Source organism: Pseudophryne corroboree, chromosome 9 (genome assembly GCF_028390025.1).
Source record: "Pseudophryne corroboree isolate aPseCor3 chromosome 9, aPseCor3.hap2, whole genome shotgun sequence".
Classification (NCBI taxonomy): Eukaryota; Metazoa; Chordata; class Amphibia; order Anura; family Myobatrachidae; genus Pseudophryne; species Pseudophryne corroboree.
The window spans coordinates 319,805,491-319,824,849 of NC_086452.1; the positions used below are offsets into that span (position 1 = coordinate 319,805,491).

A 19,359-nucleotide genomic window follows, 5' to 3' on the forward strand; every position below is an offset into this window, starting at 1 on the left:
TGTCCGTCTGAAGGTAGGAGCTCTTCATTCAGAATGAATTCCCTTCCTGGTGATTCCAAAGGCCACTCATCCCGTGGTTTTAGGCCTTCCATGGCTTCGTTTGCATAACCCTCAGATTGATTGGAGGACGAACTGTATCCTGGCATGGGGGCCCTCCTGCTCCAAGACCTGTTGTTCCAAAGAGATTCCAGTTCGTACTTCGTCTTACAAAGCTATTGATGTTCCACTTCCACTGACCAAGATTCCACTAGTGCTATTCAAGATTGGCCAATACCTACAACCCTCAAGGGTGTCCAGAGATTTCTAGGATTCGCCAATTATTACAGAAAGTTTATTTGAGACTTTTCCACCATTGTGGCGCCTATCACGGCCTTTACTAAAAAGGGTGCTAACCCTCCCAAGTGGTCCAAAGAAGCTGTTCAAGCCTTCCATTTGTTAAAGCAAAGGTTCATTTCAGCTCCGGTGTTGAAACAGCCAGATACCAACTCGCCTTTCACTCTTGAGGTGGATGCCTCTTCTGTGGGAGTTGGCGCGGTCTTGTCCCAAAGAGCTAAAGATGGTCATCTGCATCCTTGCGGCTTCTTCTCCCGGAAATTCTCCCCCGCTGAGCGCAATTACGCCATTGGCGATCAGGAGTTGTTGGCTATCAAACTCGCTCTGGAAGAGTAGAGATACTTGCTAGAGGGAGCTTCTCACACCATCACTATTCTATCAGACAACAAGAATCTCCTATATTTGAAAGGTGCACAATGTCTCAACCCTCGTCAAGCCAGATGGGCACTTTTTTTTTCCAGGTTCGACTTTAAACTCCAGTTCTGTCCGGGGTCACAGAATCGCAAGGCTGATGCCCTTTCCCGCTCCTGGGAGCAAGAAAATGAGTCTGAGTCTACTGACAAGCATCCTATTATTATTAATCCAGTGGCATTCTCCACAGTATGAATGGCCTCTATGCCCCCAACAGGGAAAAGTTTTGTAAAGCCGGCTCTAAGGAAGAAGCTCTTGCATTGGGCACATGCTTCCCGTTTTTCTGGACATGCCGGCATCCAGAAAACTCTTGAATTCATCTCCAGGTCTTACTGGTGGCCGACTCTGAAAAAGGACATTACCGAGCTTATTGCTTCCTGTCCAAAATGTGCCCAACACAAAGTATCTCGCCAGTCACCCGCTGGGCAACTGGTTCTGCTATCTGTTCCTCATCGTCCGTGGACCCATTTATCAATGGACTTTATTACGGACCTTCCTATGTGCAACAAGTTTAATACCATCTGGGTGGTAGTTGATCGGTTCACCAAGATGGCTCATTTCATTCCCCTAAATGTATACAGAAGAAAATTGAAGCGCTATTTGGTCACATATGAGAAAAACAGGTAACATGAAAAAACACACATTTAATGATATAGAAGAATATAATTAAAATAGATAAAAGTACACAATGATTGATATTCTTCTATATCATTAAATGTGTGTTTTTTCATGTTACCTGTTTTTCTCATATGTGACCAAATAGCGCTTCAATTTTCTTCTGTATACATTTATGTTTTGGGGGTCTGACCAACCCCTCTTTGTTATAGCTGCTGTGGTGCATCTCCCCAATCAGCGCCTGGAGTAAACTCACCTTAGGGTGTTTTTCTTTTCTTCAGCCATTTCATTCCCCTTACTGGTCTTCTGTCAGCCTCCAAGTTGGCTCAAGTTTTCATGTCTTACCGAGGAGATAATTTCTGACAGAGGAGTACAGTTTGTGGCCAAGTTTTGGCGAAGTTTATGTTTGGCCCTCCAAGTCAAATTAAAATTCTCCACAGCTTATTACCCCCGGACCAATGGTCAAACTGAGAGGGTGAATCAGGACTTGGAGTCCTTCCTCCGAATTTATGTATCTCCCTCCCAAGATGACTGGGTTCAACTTCTTCCCTGGGCGGAGTTCTGCCATAACAACCAATATCATTCTTCATCCTCTGCTACGCCATTCTTCACCAACTATGGATTCCACCCTACAGTTCCAGACTACTCCCAGCAACTTCAGTGCCAGCAGCTGATATCACTCTTCGTCAGTTTTCAAATAACTGGAAGAATGTCCGAGCGGCTCTACTCAAGGCATCTTTTAGATACAAGAAGTTTGCAGATAAGAAGCGCAGGGCAATTCCTGCCCGCAAAGTGGGTGATCGTGTTTGGCTTTCTACAAAGAATTTGTGATTGAGAGTTCCAAGCATGAAATTTGCTCCTCGATATATCGGTCCTTTTCGAATTGAACAAGTCATCAACCCAGTGTCACGTCTAGCAAGGTTTGAGGATCCGGCAGCTGAGACTCGCCCAGGAGGGAATAGACTGGGGATGAACAAGACGAGGGGGTTGGATATAGTTCCTTCTCATGGGGCAAGGGGTAATGAGGGATGTAGGCGGGGCTCAAAGTCTGTGGGTTGTAGTTCTTGTGGACGGAGCTGAGGTAGAGAACTGTGGCTGGTGAACGATGACAAAGAACTGCGGGTTGTGGCTTGAAAGACGAAGTTGTAAATAATTAACTGCGGAACTGAGAATTATGGTTAAAGACGTGGCTGAAGACAAAGAACCGTGGACTGTGATTTGTAAGACGAGACTGTAGAAAAGGAGCTGAGGACTGTGGACGGTGGTTCAAGGACGTGGCTGGAGACTGAGAACTGTAGACTGAGGCTTGAAAGACGAGGTTGGAGATAAGGAGCTGAGGACTGTGAACGGTGGTTCAAGGACGTGGCTGGAGACAAGGATCTGTGGACTGTGGCTCGAAGGACGAGACAGGAGACCCGGGGTCGTCCGTACCCAGAGGGTCTTACTGGACCGGGTTTTCCAGGAGCGTCTCCACAGGCAGCAGCAGGCTAGGAACGGCAGGGCTGCAGCAGCAACTGAGAACCGGCTAAGCAGGGTTAGAAGTAACCAGAATACAGCAGGAATCCTGGGAGCACAGGCTAAAGCACCTACAACAGGGTTGTAACTTGAAGCACTGGCGTCCCTGTCCTAAACCAGCCCCCTTTTATAGGAAGAAGTCTCCCTGGATTGGCTGGAAGAACCAGGAAACAAGAACTATGCCAGAAACTTAGTCTCCAACATGGCGGCGCCCAGTAATGCAGACCTTTTTCATAACCATGCTGCCCACTGCCCCATGTCTCCTAGGCAACGGTTTAGCGAGAGAGAGCCACTGCAGCGGCATCCCGCCGCCACGAGCGGACCCCCTCACTGCCTCTACCGCTACCATCCCCCCGTACCCGGCGCAGCAGCCCTCCTCCGCCGCTGCCCAGCCGCCGCCCGTGAAGCCAGCCCCGCAGCCCCAGCATTCCGGTAAGACCCCGGACGCTGACAGTACCCCCCCTTTGCGGGTGGACTCCAGACACCTATATGGTTTAGCTGGAAATTTGGCATGAAATGTTCGAAGAAGTCTTGGGGCATGGTTATCATCAGCCTCTACCCAGGACCTTTTCTCAGGTCCATATCCTTTCCAATCAACAAGGTACTTGAGGCGACCGTATCGTCTGCGGGAGTCGAGGATCTTGCGAATCTCAAATTCGTCTCCTTGTGCTGATTGGATCTTAGGTGATTTAGGCAGAGCAGCTGTGAATCGATTGAGTACCAACGGTTTTAAGAGAGAAATATGAAAAGCGTTAGGGATTCTTAAATGCGGAGGCAACTTCAACTTGTAAGCCACAGGATTCAAAACCTTTTCGATTGGGTAGGGCCCAATAAACCTGGGAGCAAACTTCTTAGTAGGAACCTTCAATCTTAGGTTACGTGTGGAAACCCAAACCCGATCTCCCACTTTAAAACTTGGTACAGCTTTTCGCTTCAGATCTGCATAGGTCTTATACTTCTTGGTTGTCTTGAGCAAGGCCTTGTGAATTTGTCTCCAGGTTTTAGTAAACTGTCGAAGTGCTGATTCTGCGGCAGGGACCTCGAGCGTAGGCAGAAGTTGGAAGTCGGGAACTTTCGGATGATAACCATAATTAATGAAAAATGGAGAAGATTTTGTGGCAGAGTGATAGAGATTGTTATGGGCAAATTCTGCGAATGGGAGGAAGTCCAGCCAGTCGTCCTGAGAGGAGGACATGATTAAACGCAGAAATGTCTCCAGGTCCGGGTTCCCTCTCGCTGTTTGACCATCCGTTTGGGGATGATATCCTGAGGAGATATTCAATTTCACGCCAAGAGCAGAACATAGGGATCTCCAAAACTTGGCCACAAACTGGGGACCTCTATCAGACATGATTTTCTGCGGTAGACCATGGAGTCGGAAAATCTCTGCTATGAATAATTTTGCCAACTGGGATACTGATGGAAGACTAGCCAGGGGAACGAAGTGTGCCATCTTAGAGAACCGGTCAACTATGACCCATACGGTATTCCGTCCGCCAGACACAGGCAAATCAGTAATAAAGTCCATAGAAATATGCGTCCATGGTCTTTGCAGCACAGGTAACGGATGGAGCAACCCAGCTGGAGGACCTTTGGGACTTTTATGCTGGGCACACTTTGGACAGGCAGCCACGAATTCGTGAACGTCAGTCCTGAGATGAGGCCACCAGTAGGAGCACTGAATGAATTTGAGCGTTTTATGACCACCCGCATGGCCCATGAAGGAGGAGGAGTGAGCCCATGTAAGCAGTCTCTTGCGAAGATTTGGTGCAACGAATATTTTTTTCTGGAGGAGGAAGTGGAGAGGTATTAGTTGCTGAAAAAGAGGTGGACTCCAAGATGAATTGTTCCTTTGAACAGTCAGAGGGTTTTTCAGAACTTAGGGAACGGAATAATGCATCTGCCTTTTTGTTGAGGGAACCTGGTCGGTAACTAAGTTTAAAGTTGAAACGGATAAAGAAGAGTGCCCATCTTGCTTGCTGTGGGTTCAGACATCGAGCTGACTGTAGATACAGGAGGTTCTTGTGATCTGTGGTTACCAAGATTGGATGCTGAGCTCCCTCCAACAAATACCTCCACTCCTCAAAGGCTAACTTAATTGCCAGTAATTCTTGTTCCCCAATAGCGTAATTCTGCTCAGCGGGGGAGAATCTTTGCGAGAAGAACGCACACGGATGGACTTTTTTGTCCTCAAAGAGCTGGGATAATTCTGCTCCTACTCCTACCGTGGAGGCATCAACCTCCACCAGTAATGGACGGCTGAGATCGGGTTGTCGAAGAACAGGGGCAGTCATGAAGGCCTTCTTTAACGATAAAAAGGCTTCTAAAGCCTCTGGAGACCACTTGGCTGGATCGGCTCCTTTCCTAGTTAATGCTGTTATGGGAGCTATGACAGAGGAATAATTCTGAATGAATCTTCGATAGAAATTAGCGAACCCCAGGAAACGTTGAACTCCCTTAAGGGTAGCTGGAAGTGACCAATCCTGAATCGCCTGGACTTTAGCGGGGTCCATCTGTAACTTCTGCCCTAAGAGGATGTAACCAAGGAATGGAATCTTGGGTACTTCGAAGGTGCACTTTTCTAACTTACAGAATAATTGATTCCTCTGTAAACGAGTTAGAACTTCTTTGACTTGTTCTCGATGGGTCTTCAGATCCCTAGAAAAAATGAGGATGTCACCCAAATATACCACCAAGCAGTCATAGAGGAGGTCTCTGAAGATTTCATTAACAAATTCTTAAAAGACGGCTGGGGCATTACATAGGCCGAAAGGCATTACCAGGTATTCGTAATGGCCGTCGCGGGTATTAAATGCCGTCTTCCATTCGTCACCTGGGCAAATACGTATAAGATTGTAGGCCCCCCATAAGTCCAGCTTAGTGAATACAGTCGCTCCTTTAACACGGTCGAAAAGTTCTGGAATTAGAGGTAACGGATATCTGTTCTTAATTGTTATGCCGTTGAGACCTCTATAGTCAATACAGGGCCGCAGACCCCCATCCTTCTTTTTCACAAAGAAAACCCCAGCCCCGGGCGGAGAGGTGGAAGACCTGATGAACCCTTTATCCAAGTTCTCCCGGATATACTCCGTCATGGCCTGTGTCTCAGGGAGTGAGAGAGGGTAGATTCGACCTCGGGGAGGAGTCTTGCCTGGTACCAGATCAATGGGGCAATCCCAAGTGCGATGCGGAGGCAAGGTGTCCGCCAAACATCTTGAAAGGCCTGGTATTCCGCAGGAAGGCTGGAAGGGCTCGAAGAACAGAGAAGTCTTACTGAGGGCAAACAGTTCTGGAAGCAGTTCTGTCCCCAGGAGAGAACATCCATGGTTTGCCAATCTATGTGGGGATTGTGTTTTATTAATCATGGAAATCCTAGGATCAGTTCGTGAGAGGCTTTAGGAATTACTAGGAAAAAGATGTTTCCGAATGAAGAACTCCGACCTTCATCCTAAGAGGAATAGTGCGAAGAGTGATAATTCCCTCATCAGGAATATGACTTCCATCCACAGCAGTAACTGAAATGGTACGCTCCAAACTGACCATTTGTATCCCAGATCGTTTGACCAGAGCTGATGTAATAAAACTTTCGGCGGCTCCGGAGTCAAGTAGTGCAGGGATGAGAAGAGAGAAAGAAGGGAGCTCCAGGTGAGTTAACAAGACGGACTCTTTCTTGGCAAGTAATTCTGAGAATTCCCCTAGCTTGACCTCTCCGGCACAAGCTAGGAGCTGGCGTTTCCCGGACGTTGGCTACAAGATTTAACAAAATGATCAGATGCACCACAGTACAGGCATAAGTTCCCCAGTCGCCATCTCTGACGTTCTTCGTTGGAGAGACGGGAATGATTGATCTGCATGGGTTCTTCGGTAGTTGGTGATGATGGTGTTGGCGGAAGAACGACTCGAGGCTTGGGACGATCTGACCGCGATCTATCCATACAGCGTTCTCTGTATCTCAGGTCTAATTTATTGCATAGGGAAATTAACTTATCAGGTACGTCCTAAGTGACAGTCGAGAGGTCATCTTTGATCTTTTCGGAGAGACCGCTCCAGAAAGCTGCGATGAGAGCCTCCTCATTCCAGTTCAGTTCTGAGGAGAGAGTACAAAACTGGATCACGTACTGACTGACCGTACGAGTGCCCTGATGCAGGCGCAGGATCTCCAATGAAGCGGCAGAAGTCCTGCCCGGTTCGTCGAAGGTTCTTCGAAAGGCGGCCGCAAACTCTGAGTAGTTAGACAGGATGGGATCCAACCTCTCCCACAAAGGTGACGCCCATTCCAATGCTTGCCCAGTAAGCAAAGAAATTATATAGGCTACCTTGGTTCGTGCTGATGGAAAGTTGGCTGACTGTAATTCAAACTGGATTTCGCACTGGTTAAGAAACCCGCGGCATTGCTTTGGATTTCCATGGAACTTACTGGGCGATGGCAAATGCAACCGTGGAAGTGGTACTGGTACAGGAGGAAGCGGAACCGGGGGTGCTAATGTGGGAGCAGCCGTAGATACTTGAGGAGCCGTCATTGCAACACAGAGAGAATCGAGACGTTCGGACATACTCTGCATAAACTGCACAATTTGAGACTGGGTGGCCTCCTGCTTGCTCAAGCGAGACCAGATATCTGCGGTTGAATCACCTCCTGAGGCCTGGTCACCCATCGAATCCATTGGGCCAGTGCTCACTGTCACGTCTAGCAAGGTTTGAGGATCCAGCAGCTGAGACTCGCCCAAGGAGGGAATAGACTGGGGATGAACAAGACGAGGGGGTTGGATATAGTTCCTTCTCATGGGGCAAGGGGTAATGAGGGACATAGGCGGGGCTCAAAGTCTGTGGGTTGTAGTTCTTGTGGACGGGGCTGTGGTAGAGAACTGTGGCTGGTGAACGATGACTTAGGAACGTAGTTGTAGACAAAGAACTGCGGGTTGTGGCTTGAAAGATGAAGTTGTAAATAATGAACTGCGGAACTGTGAATGATGGTTAAAGACGTGGCTGAAGACAAAGAACCGTGGACTGTGATTTGTAAGATGAGACTGTAGAAAAGGAGCTGAGGACTGTGGACGGTGGTTCAAGGACGTGGCTGGAGACTGAGAACTGTAGACTGTGGCTTGAAAGATGAGGCTGGAGATAAGGAGCTGAGGACTGTGAACGGTAGTTCAAGGACGTGGCTGGAGACAAGGATCTGCGGACTGTGGCTCGAAGGACGAGACAGGAGACCCGGGGTCGTCCGTACTCAGAGGGTCTTACTGGACCGGGTTTTCCAGGAGCGTCTCCACAGGCAGCAGCAGGCTAAGGAACGGCAGGGCTGCAGCAGCAACTGAGAACCGGCTAAGCAGGGTTAGAAGTAACCAGAATACAGCAGGAATCCTGGGAGCACAGGCTAAAGCACCTACAACAGGGTTGTAACTTGAAGCACTGGCGTCCCTGTCCTAAACCAGCCCCCTTTTATAGGAAGAAGTCTCCCTGGATTGGCTGGAAGAACCAGGAAACAAGAACTATGCCAGAAACTTGGTCTTCAACATGGCGGCGCCCAGTAATGCAGACCTTTTTCATAACCATGCTGCTCACTGCCCCATGTCTCCTAGGCAACGGTTTAGCAAGAGAGAGCCGCTGCAGCAGCGTCCCGCCGCCACGAGTGGACCCCCTCACCGCCTCTACCGCTACCTTCCCCCCAGACCCAGCGCAGCAGCCCTCCGCTGCTGCCCAACTGCCGCCCATGAAGCCAGCCCCGCGGCCCCAGCGTTCCGGTAAGACCCCGGACGCTGACATCCAGTGGCTTACAAACTCCAGCTACCTCCATTTCTAAAAATTCCCAAGACAGTTCATGTTTCCCTTCTGAAACTGCTGATCCTGAATCGGTTCCATTCAGCACTTCCTTCGGCTCCCAAAGTCCAGACTCAACGTGGAGTTGAGTATGAAGTTGCCAAGATTCTGGACTCACACTTTCGATATGGTCAACTTCAGTATCTGATTGATTGGAAGGGCTATGGCCCTGAGGAATGTTCCTGGACCAATGCTTCAGATGTCCATGCTCCTACATTGGTTCGGAATTTCCACTCCAGATTTCCTCAGAAGCCAAAGAAGTGTCCAGGAGTCACTCCTAAAGGGGGGGTGCTATCACGATCCGGGGTACAGGACACCATTATTTACCTTTCAGGTGTCTCCTGAGGCTGGCTTAGGGTTCCAGGGCCGGGTCTCAGTCATGCTGCTGATATCCTCACTTCATGTCTTTTCTCTGCCAGTCTGCAGATGCTGTCATAAGGAACTCTTATTGTCTGGATGGTGTTTCTAGCCACCGCGGCCTCCGCCGCCATTGCTGCGCTTCTAGTGCTCAGTTGGCTTTGCATGGCGTCTCCTGTCAGTTACGGCCTCTGCCGCCGTCATTGTGGTTCGGGTGCACGGGCGGGTCTGCGTGGCACTTCTCGCCCGCTGTGGTCTCTGCCGCCGGCTCCGTGTGTCTGGTCCGCGTGTTGGAGTCCATTGGCTCCTGCGGCGGCCGCCGCCATTACTGTAAACCCCTATGTGGTGCTACAAACTAGATTTCCTTCCAAGTGCCAGTATGGGCGCATCCATGTTGGTCCTAATCACATGACGCTATTTCCACCAATCCACAGCATTGCTGGACTGTGCCTGATTGCTCATCCAATCCCTGCACTGTTGAGGGTATAAAGGGACTGATCCTGAACCAGGAAGTTGTCAGTGCTTTAGTTGTCATTACCAGTGTAACCTATCTCTGCTCCTTGTGGTTGTTTATTAAGTTCCAGGTATTCCAGCTCCTGTGTCTTCATTCCATCAGAGACCAGCACCAATCACCACCTTGCGGTGCAGCCTGACTTCACAGTGTCCTCACTGCTCTCTGCTACTGGCAGTGCTCTAAAACACCGTCTTCCAGCGCCTGGCACCCAGCGGTGTTCAGCTTCACAGTACTATCGATGTTCCGCCATCGGTTTCCTTGATACCACCGGTGTTCAGTCATCTATTCTTCAATATCACCGATCCCTAGTGTCACCAGTGTCATTCAACTCACCTCCTGTTAACACTGGTTCATCTGCACTTCTTCAACAGTTCTCCATCACCGGTTCCAAGCGGCAAATCTGGCAGTCTACGTGTACGATCTACTCTACAGTACATTCAGCCTCTGTTCAACATCTGCTGACCAGTTCATATCTCCATCTTATTATTTCAGCATACAGGTGTTGGTGAAAGCACTTTCCATCTCCTAATCTCCTAACCCCTCAAGCTAGTCTTGTTGTGGATACCACACCTAAGGACATTTCATCTATTGCTGCTTTCAGTGGAACTGTGTACTGTTTTTAATAATTTCTCATATTCTACTACTGCTACTGCCATGTACCATCTGAACTGTGCTGAATAAATATACATTCATTTTATCCTTGTTGTTATGGTCACATCTTCGGGCATTGGTGGAACAAATCTATCTGCATGTCTAGAAGCCCTATACTGCCGCCCAGGTTTACATACACACCAGCCCCTACAACTGAGGCCACTCCTGGTCAGCACCAGCCCTCAGTTGTGACACTAAGAAGCGGACAATGTCTTTGGTAGAGCAGTTATGCGAAGCGAAGATGTTCGCTTAGACGAGTCTTAAATGCTCTACTTGTTCTGCTGATATATACTAGATTACATTCAATCAGATAAATTACACTGGTGGTGTGACATGTCATAAAATGCTTGAGTTTACAAGTTTTCCCGTTGACTATAAAGTCCTCATATTTAGATTTGTCGGTTTTGATTTCTTTACAAGCTTGACAGGTTCCACATCTGAAAAAAACGTTATTTCTTATGGGATGATGATCCTGAAAGGGTAACGCACTTTTGGTTAATTTACTTATTAGATTAGGTGCCCTTCTATATATGAATCTTGGCTTCTCTGGGATGACTTTTTTTTTATAATGGGTCTTTCTGTAATAAATGCCAGTGTTTCTGAACAATTGCTTCCAGTTTTTTGTGTTGGTGACTATATTGTGTGATAAAGGCAAACTGAGCTGTCCCATCCTTTTCTGCCTTCTTTTCTTTTCCCATTAAGAGTTCTTTTCTATCCTTACTTAAAACTTAATTTTTAAATATCTCTAATTTCTTCTTGTCGTATCCTTTTCCTTCAAAGCCCTTTTTCATCACATCAATTTGATCCTCACAAGTTTGTTTCTTACTACAATTACCAGAATTACGTCTCAATCTTAAGAATTGGCTTTTAGGAATTTTATCCTAAAGGTACCAGGCTGACCAGACGGAAGTGTGATTAGGCACAGAGGAGACAGGTTCCGGAGCCGGTGACTCCATAGTGACATCTTGAGGCCCATATTACGCCGATCTCTGTTAATCCTCCACCTTGTTCGTTTGCTATTTTAGGACCAATTATATATTGGATGCAGGAATACCGGTGTGTTTTATTCACTCATTTAATATTGTTGATGAAGTTGTTGTCCATTAAATCCATTGTTGTTTAAACATACTTCACCATATCTAGCATATATGCTTTCTTTCTATATGGGATCCATTTTAGATACACCTACAATCTACAAGAAAGCACGTTAAGGAAAGTATTTTACACATACCTTTACACCTAGCGCACTCACACTGATCCTACCTTCTGTATACACTATATTGTGATGATACCTGTCTACTGCATCTGCTGACCAAAACATGAATTTAACAGCTGTAAATTAAAGGTGGAAAGCTAGGTACACACTATACAATTATTGGGCCGATTTGCCAATAATTGGGACATCGGCCAGATTTATTGTGTAGTGTGTATGAACGATCGTTTCGGCAATATTTCTGTCAAATCGTGCACACACACCCGAACGAACGATTTTCCTCTCAATCGGCCAAGACCAAAAATATCTGCCACAATCTCCAGATATTGAGCAGTGTGTGTGCGTTCTCAATAATCTGCCCAAATTTCCTATGTTTTCCTCTCACTACATCATCCTCCTTGTGGGCGGACATATGCACATGCAGTGTGACGACGCAGAAAATTGATAACTGAAAAAGTGTGTAGCTCAGATATTTTTTGCCTACAATTTCCTGAAAAATCGTCCGATTGTCGGGCAGACCAATAAAAATTTGACAGTGTGTACCTAGCTTAAGAGAGAGGGAGACTATGTGTGAGAGAAGCCAACACTGAGCATGGTGCTGCCTCTACTAGGGTGGCTATGTTGTGAGGATATATGGCACTTGGCAAAGTGCTACCTGGAATCCTCTACAGATGTCAGGCAGAGTTTTTGACTCCTCAAGGTAAACTAGTAAGGAGGTGGGAGGTAAGTACCATATCAGAGCCTTGCAGAACATAGGCATTGCTGTGATCTGTATCTATTGGATCAGCTTGCCATGTTTTCCTGCATTCCCAGATTAGTGCATGTTCCTGTGTGTTCAGCTTCAGCTGCAGTATAATGAGGAGTTTGTCAGGCTCCGGAGCCTCATATCCGGCGGGTGTTCCCACGGGTTACCGTCCGGCTGGTTGGCGCGGCTGCGGCGGCAGGTCCTCCTGGACGGATGTGCGGCTGCCAAGGGCCGGGGGCCGAGGGTCTGGACAGCCGGGCGCTGCGGTGGGGATCGCTGCGGTAAGGTCCTCTTGCGGTGACACAGTATAGTGTGTCAGAGACAGAAGCTGGCTAAAGCTGTGTGCTTACAGCTAAGTATGTCTCCTGTGCTGGGGGCAGCCATATTGGAGACCAGAGTATTACCAATGACGCTCCCAATCTGTGTCCAGCCAATCCTGCGTGTTCTCCCCTTACAAAAGGGGGCTGGCTCAGAGGGAGAGTGCCAGTGCTTCAAGTTACATCCATGTGAAAGGTTCTCCAGCTCTGTGCTCCCAGGTTACTTCTGGTTCCCTGGTCCTGGTTGCTGTCATCCATCAGTTACCTAAACGCTGCTGCAGTCCTGCTGTCTAAGTCCGTTGCCACTCGTGGAAGCGCTCACGGGGTCCCAGGTCGTAGAGGAGCTCCAGGTGCTAACGACGGTTCCCGCAGACATCTTCATTTCTTCAAAGTCCAAGTTCTTCCGCCTCGTCTTTCAATCACAAACCACAGTCTTCATTTCTTCAAAGTCCAAGTTCTTCAGCCTCATCTTTCAATCACAAACTACAGTCTTCATTTCTTCAAAGTCCAAGTTCTTCAGCCTCGTTTTTCAATCACAAACCACAGTCTTCATTTCTTCAAAGTCCAAGTTCTTCAGCCTCGTCTTTCAATCACAAACCACAGTCTTCATTTCTTCAAAGTCCAAATTCTTCAGCCTCGTCTTTCAATCACAAACCACAGTCTTCATTTCTTCAAAGTCCAAGTTCTTCAGCCTCGTCTTTCAATCATAAAACACAGTCTTCAGTTCTTCTTTACCAGAGTTCTTCAGCTTCATTCTTCAAGTCATTTAACCATAGACTCTAATTCTTCCAGTTTCTTCAATGTCTCCAATATTCGTTTACAGCCTGATTATTCATTAAAACTACAGTTATCTTCCTACGAAGTCCTCCTTTTCTTTACGCCCTCCGGCCAACATTAACACTTAGTTTGGCTTCCACCCCATGAGGAGGAATTACATTCAGCTACCTCGTTTTCTCTCCTCACAGGTAGCTGTCCCTTCAGCCAAAACTCGGTTGTCGGAACCCCAACTTACGCCGAGCGTGACAGAGTTGCATTGAGTCTCCTCATCAGAGGGCCTGGTTTCCCTGGCTGCTCTGATTGGGCATTGTCTCCTATATATGCATGGCCGGATCCAAGCAGGGGCAACAGGGGCGGTCGTCCAGGGACCCCCACACATTAGGGGCCCCCACACTCTCCCCCTGATTTGCGCTCGCCGCCAACAGTGAAATTGGAGCACAGCATGATTTTGCTGTGTCTCCGATTACCTCGCCGAGGTGCTGCTGCAGACTGCAGTCAGACTGCGGGATTTCATATTCACTGCCGCTGGGATGTGTGTGATCAGAGCCGGCGGTACCCGCTCAGTGAGGGTATGCATTGCAGGGCGGTGCTCTCCCAGCTCTGCTACCCTTCTGCTTGGTCCACCTTTGCTGCCGGCTGCCGCTGCGCATGTCAGACTGGCAGGCAGCGTCGCTGGCAATGTGAAGATCGGCGCCTCCTCCTTTTTGTATCAAGGCCTGGACTCTGCTGGAGCTGAGGCTGGAGGGACAGATGATGCAAGGTGAGTGGGCTCACCCTGCAGCTAATAGCCGGCCCGAGGAGAGTGAGCTAAAGTACCAGGACTTCAGGCTGATAGAGTATTTCAGGACACCAACAGCCAGGAGGTACTTCAGTCTAACCCTAAACCTAACCCCCCCCCCCCCCACAGCCTAGCCCCAACCCCCTCAGTCTAATCCTAACCCCGCCACAGCCTATCCCCGCCACCCACAGCCTAACCTTAACCTCTCCCCCCGTATCCTAACTCTAACCCTGCCCCACAGCCTAACCCTAATGCCCCCTCGCATCCTCACCCTAACCCTCCCCCCGCAGCCTAACTGACTCAAACCATAGCCTAATCTTTACGCTCTCCACCTTCCCCCCCTGCATCCTCACCCTAACCCTTCCCCCGCAGCCAGCACTCTCCCATACGTCTGACAGTCACCCTGGTGACTGCCGCCTCTGTTACATATGCTTTATCTATCTATCTATCTATCTATCTATCTATCTATCTATCTATCTATCTATCTCTCTCTCTCTATATATATATATATATATATATATATATTAGAAAAGGGGGGGATAAGGTAATATTAAGCGACCGATGGTGTCATATAAATAGGAGACTATACGTATAAAATATAAAAAATATTAAAATAATTTATTTACAGAACGTGGCACTATAACAAAATATCACTGGATAAAATAGAATGTAGGATATCACATATGCATAAAGAACCAGAAGCTTAAAAAAATAAAAAAAATTAGAAAAAGAAATTTATATATATGTATATATATATATATATATATATATATATATATATATAAAAGCACAAAAAGTATATTTAAAAACAAAAGAGGAGATACATATCTTAACTTATGAGGACGAGTCAGATCAAGTGGCATCCAACGTGTTTCGTGGACTTCATCAAGGGGTAGTTAGACAATGAGGCAAACCATATATATACACCTAATGTAATTGGGAAGTGATCATTACATCACTTCCTGTTGCTCATTGGTTAGAAGGTATAATATTATTAAAATACAAATTGACCATAAGTCACAGACTACAGTGGTGCTAGGGAGGAGGAACACTAGCCAAATAACATAAAATTAACAAATTGACTAAAACACAGATTCATGAAAAGCCGCAGACTTCCTGTCCGTGCAGCGCGTGATGTCACATCCGCCCCACATCCGGTGTCCGCGGTCCTGCTATGCGCATGCACCCGCTGCATGTAGCAGGATGAGGGGATCTCCGTGTATCCTAGTTTGCGGCGGCCATACTTCAGAAGTTTCTGTGCAGCAAACATTATTTGTTAGAAGCGGGGTGTCCCGGCAGCCATTTTGGAAGTGGTATTTGTCTTTTATCACACCAGCTCGAAAATCCGGTGGTTTGTTTACATAAAATAAAGAAATATAAAAGGTAATCAAAGGCTGTACTCGCATTTTTCATATATGAAAAACACTTAGAAACCAAAATATTAGGAGTGAGGGATAATAGTAATAAAAATCATTAAAACAGATATAACCAAACGTTTTTGGTATACTCAGATATTTAAATCAGCAGTACTGGTACATATTAAGACAACGGTGTGGTTTAATAGTTTCAGGTAAATATTTAATGAAACCGGAATATATCATAGTAGTAGTGTTCAAACCAGGTAGTATATATATGTAAGTTTCACGGCAAAGACATATACTCGCTCCTCCTGGGGACTGGAGATATATTATAATAAGAAAGATAATCTTAAAAGAAGAAGAATACAGAAGGAGTCATAAAAAGAGGCGTAAAAAAGAGTGTGGACATATTAATTGACTCAAAGAGATTCAGCATATATCAAAGTGGTCCCCAAAAACTCCTATGGTTACAGCACCTGGTCTTCCATGATTGTCTCCCATCCATGTACTGATCAGGCCCAACCCTGCTTAGCTTCCAAGATCAAACTGTGTTGGGAATTTCCAGGGTGGTATGGCTGTAATAATGGTACAGGATATTGTCTGAGAGTATGTAAAAAAGTATAGAGTATATACATGTAAAAAATGAACAACATATCTCTTACGTAAAAGTAGCCCAACAGATATTGTATTATATAAAAAGTGGGGGAGGTAAGGTGGAATACAAGACGAGTAAGTCTCAGAGAGGTACAGTATCTATCAAAATAATTCCCTTATTCCTCTTAAAGTTACAGCACCCGGTCTTCCATGGTGGTCTCCCATCCAAGTACTGACTGGGCCCAACACTGCTTAGCTTCCAAGATCGGGTGGAATTTTGCATGTCCATTGTGGTATGGCTGTAATGAAAGTGCAAAATAAGAGGTATATTTTAGATAAAGAGATGTCATAAAATTAATATACAGATGCTGCTTACGTCATAGGAAGGGGGCTATCTCATAGCCTTCGTTGAATCCGTTAGGATGCAAGGTGTTTAATTCATAGATCCAGTACATCTCCCTTCTGGAAAGAAGGTTAGAGAGATCTCCTCCTCTGTCTCCTAATGACACCAGTTCTATACCTTTGTAGGTCAAATCGTCTGGATACGAGTGGTGGCATAGATGGAAGTGTTTTGATACCGCATGTGTCAGGATTTTGTTCTTGATATTTCTAATGTGTACTTGAATGCGGAGTTTCAAAGGTCTCTTGGTTTTACCAATATATTTCATCCTGCACAGACATCCCAAAAGGTATATTACTGATGTTATATTGCAGTTGATAAACTGCTTAATTCTATATTCCTTCTTGGTGCTTGTGTTCTGGAATGATTTTCTATTGGGATGCAGGTATCTGCAGATGTTGTGCTAACCGCACTTGAAACTTCCCACACATTTTGACATGGTACTCAGTGTCTTGGGGTTCCTTAGCATACTTGGTGCCACTAAATCTTTAAGTATCTGTGACTTCCTAAACACCAATTGTGGTTCCCTTGGCAGATAATACTTTAAAATAGGATCCATTAGCAGTATGTTCCAGTGGTTCTTTAATGTTTGTTTAATGAGGTTCTCGTGCCTACTATAGGTGGTGATGAATTTGACAGTCTCCTCTTTGCTTTTCTTATGATTGTATCTTAGAAGTTGTCTCCTCTCCAGGTTTTTAGTTTTTGAGGAGGCTTCTTCTAATAAATGATGTGGGTAACCTTTCTCCTTGAATCTCTCTGTATATACTCCTATTTGTTGATCTCGATCCTTGTTGGTCTTGCAATTTCATGCTATTCTATTGAATTGGGAAAAGGGAATGTTGTTTTTCCGTTGCTGACGATGGTTGCTTTTGTAATGCACGTAGCTATTCATGTCCACTTTTTTAATGAAATTCCTTGTTATAATAACTAGGACCTTATATATGTGTTTCCTGTTTCTCATTCCATGCTGGTCATAGTTTCTGGTTGCTGCGAGAGCCCTGGTCATTGTGGTCTAGTCATCGTTTGGAGAAATCTCACCTACAGTATCAGCTCCGTACCTGCGTACTATGGAAAAATCCTGCAGTATATATACCCTTTGTCTTTACTTTAAGTATTAGTACTCGCTGTTAGTGTTAGTACTGCTCCTCCCAGCCTGGAGGTTATCCCCAGTTAGGGGTATCTTTTGTGTTAATTCTCCTCAGTATTTTCCTCTCCCTGGCCTGGCAGTCCCTTATCCTCTCAGTACTTTAGTTCAAGTTACTTAACCATTGTTTGCCTTTCCTTGTCCTCGCTCTTCTCTGCTGCCCACTAGCAGCGATGCTCAGATATGTTAATGCAGCAGGAGGCATCTGGTATAAGTAAATGCGTTCTGCATGCATGTGTGATCCAGTGCTGCATCCTAGAATGCAGAATCATATCACTTGTGTCTCCATTGGCTGACTGAGTGACCCATGATATCACGCAGGCCAGATGCATCAGCTTAAAGAGGCCAGGAAATCTCCTAGGCCTTGACACTTTCACAAAATGGAAGTGACACGCCTCTGTTTTGTGAAAAGGCCGCTGCTGCCCTTTCCCTACGCCCAAAGAGCTGCAGACTGTCAATCACTTGACATCTGCAGCCATACTGAGGGCCTAATTCAGACTGGATTGCCCGCAGCCTGAAGCCCTTTGTGGAGTGCTCCCCCACCCTGGGAGCCCACTGTCCTAATTTTCCATTCTCCTCTATCCATGAGATCTTATCCCTAATTCCAAGGTTTCAGTCCATTATAATAAAGTATAACTATAACTAGAGATGAGCGGGTTCGGTTCTCGAGATCCGAACCCCACGGAACTTCACCCATTTTACGCGGTTCCAAGGCAGCCTCGGATCTTCCCGCCTTGCTCGGTTAACACGAACGCGCCCGAACGTCATCATCCCGCTGTCGTATTCTCGTGAGATTCGTATTGCATATAAAGAGCTGCGCGTCGCCGCCATTTTCACTCGTGCATTGGAGATGATAGCGAGAGGACGTGGCTGCGTTCTCTCAGTTTCTGTGTTCAGTGTGCTGCAAATATCTGTGCTCAGTGTGCTGCAAATATCTGTGCTCAGTGTGCTGCAAATATCTGTGCACAGTGTGCTGCAAATATCTACGTTCTCTGCCTGAAAACGCTCCATATCTGTGCTGCATTGTAGTATATAGTAGGAGGACAGTGCAGAATTTTGCTGACCACCAGTGTATATATATAGCAGTACGGTACAGTAGTCCATTGCTCTACCTCTGTGTCGTCATGTATACTATCCATCCATATCTGTGCTGCATTGTAGTTGTGCGCAGTATATAGTAGGAGGACAGTGCAGAATTTTGCTGACCACCAGTATATATATATAGCAGTACGGTACAGTAGTCCATTGCTCTACCTCTGTGTCGTCAAGTATACTATACATCCATATCTGTGCGGCATTGTAGTTGTGCGCAGTATATAGTAAGAGGACAGTGCAGAATTTTGCTGACCACCAGTATATATATAGCAGTACGGTACAGTAGTCCATTGCTCTACCTCTGTGTCATCAAGTATACTATCCATCCATATCTGTGCTGCATTGTAGTTGTGCGCAGTATATAGTAGGAGGACAGTGCAGAATTTTGCTGACCACCAGTATATATATAGCAGTACGGTACAGTAGTCTATTGCTCTACCTCTGTGTCGTCAAGTATACTATCCATCCATATCTGTGCTGCATTGTAGTTGTGCGCAGTATATAGTAGGAGGACAGTGCAGAATTTTGCTGACCACCAGTATATATATATAGCAGTACGGTACAGTAGTCTATTGCTCTACCTCTGTGTCGTCAAGTATACTATCCATCCATATCTGTGCTGCATTGTAGTTGTGCGCAGTATATAGTAGGAGGACAGTGCAGAATTTTGCTGACCACCAGTATATATATAGCAGTACGGTACAGTAGTCTATTGCTCTACCTCT

The 19,359-nt window shown here is 46.3% G+C and overlaps 2 pseudogenes; both read right to left on the reverse strand.

Moving 5' to 3' along the window:
* Nucleotides 1-15,865: 15,865 nt before the first annotated feature.
* On the reverse strand, nt 15,866-15,984 carry LOC134959019 (5S ribosomal RNA; annotated as a pseudogene).
* A 199-nt stretch (nt 15,985-16,183) lies between these two features.
* On the reverse strand, nt 16,184-16,302 carry LOC134964743 (5S ribosomal RNA; annotated as a pseudogene).
* Nucleotides 16,303-19,359: the final 3,057 nt, after the last annotated feature.